General features: G+C 34.7%; 1 protein-coding gene across 4 annotated transcripts in view; it reads left to right on the top strand.

The window, feature by feature from the left end:
* GKAP1 (G kinase anchoring protein 1) overlaps positions 1–1,476 on the top strand; it is a 110,120-nt gene that overhangs the window by 18,753 nt on the left and 89,891 nt on the right. The gene's annotated exons all lie outside the window — the stretch shown is intronic.

Genomic DNA, 1,476 nt, shown 5'->3' with positions numbered 1-1,476 from the left:
CCCTCTGCAAGGGGATCTCCAGTGGCCTACAAATGGGCTTTGGGTCTCCACTACGCACTCCCCCCCTCATTTGCTCCATAGAGAGTAATTTGGAAACTATTTTCCCTAGCAGATCTCCTTTCAGAATTCTAATTGTTCATAACTTTTGTTAATTGCCATTTTCTTTTTGGAATTAAGTGTGATACTGGGGGAATAAAAAATATGGTAATAGTAGAATTTACTTTAAATATTGTACATTAGGAAGTGTATAACAGTGAGCATAAAGGATGCTTTCTTTTCATTTCCATAGCTTTACCTTATTACAAGTCCCTGCTTCGTCTTGTAAAGTAAAATAGCAATCTACCTGCTAATGCTTCAGCAGGACCCCATCTGTATGTCTCTTCTCCAGCAGAAGCCAGCTACTCAAAGTGATTAGTATCTCATCACTCATCTTTGAGAACACTGTAATCGTCAGTCAAATTGTTGGCATTATGTTAACGGCTCTCAGCATTTTTCTCTGTTGGTTCAGCCAATATTTTTCAGGGTATTCATGTAGTTAAGGATCCTTACTGGTACAGTGGTTACGTGTTGGGCTTTAATCTGCAAGGTCTGCAGTCCGAAAATACCAGTCTCTGTGCGAACAAGACAGGGTTTTCTATGCTTATAAATATTTACAGTCTCAGACACTCAAAGGGGGAAGTTCCACTCTGTCACATAGGATCACTGTGAGTCAGCATTGACTTGATGGCAGTGAATTTGGTTAGGGTTTTCATGTAATTGGCAATATGTTGGCCAGACCGTTTTAATTCATTATATTTTGTGTATTTTTCAGGAGTAAGAAAGTGCTAGAGTTGCTTAGGTTGTACATAAACCTGTACATTTGTAAGTCATTAAATAATGTTTTTAGTGTATTTTACCTTTTAAAATATAAACTTGTTTTCTTTTTCTATTTCTATAAAAGTCTTCCACTTAAATCAAGAGCAATTATTGAAATGTTTGTACAGTATAGTACAACTGATTATCATTTTTTTAAAATTTATTTTTTATTTAAATCATTTTATCGGGGGCTCATACAACTCATCACAATCCATATATACATCCATGTGTCAAGCACATTTGTACATTTGTTGCCCTCATCATTCTCAAAACATTTGCTTTCCACTTGAGCCCTTGTATCATCTCCTCATTTTTTCCCTCTCTCCCCATTCTCCCCTCACTCATGAACCCTTGATAATTTATAAATTAGTATTATGTTATCATATCTTACACTGCGTGATGTCTCCCTGATACTCACTTTTTAATCATTTCATCTGCTAATCTCCTGCTCAAAAAATTAATAATCTTCAAGGATTATAAAATGCAAATACCAACATTATTTCCATTGTTTGAGTTAGCATAAAGGTACTTGGAGTAGTACTTAGAAGTATGAAAAATCTTATATTGATCTTTTCAACTTGTAAAAAACCATTTTTTCATACAAATGGTAAATTTTAAATA

This window comes from Echinops telfairi, unplaced genomic scaffold, assembly GCF_000313985.2.
Source record: "Echinops telfairi isolate 266 unplaced genomic scaffold, ASM31398v2 ScPeMD7_7429;HRSCAF=8467, whole genome shotgun sequence".
In the NCBI taxonomy this organism is placed as follows: domain Eukaryota; kingdom Metazoa; phylum Chordata; class Mammalia; order Afrosoricida; family Tenrecidae; genus Echinops; species Echinops telfairi.
The sequence above is the reverse complement of the archived record's forward strand: the minus strand, read 5'-3'. Positions and strand labels throughout refer to the sequence as shown.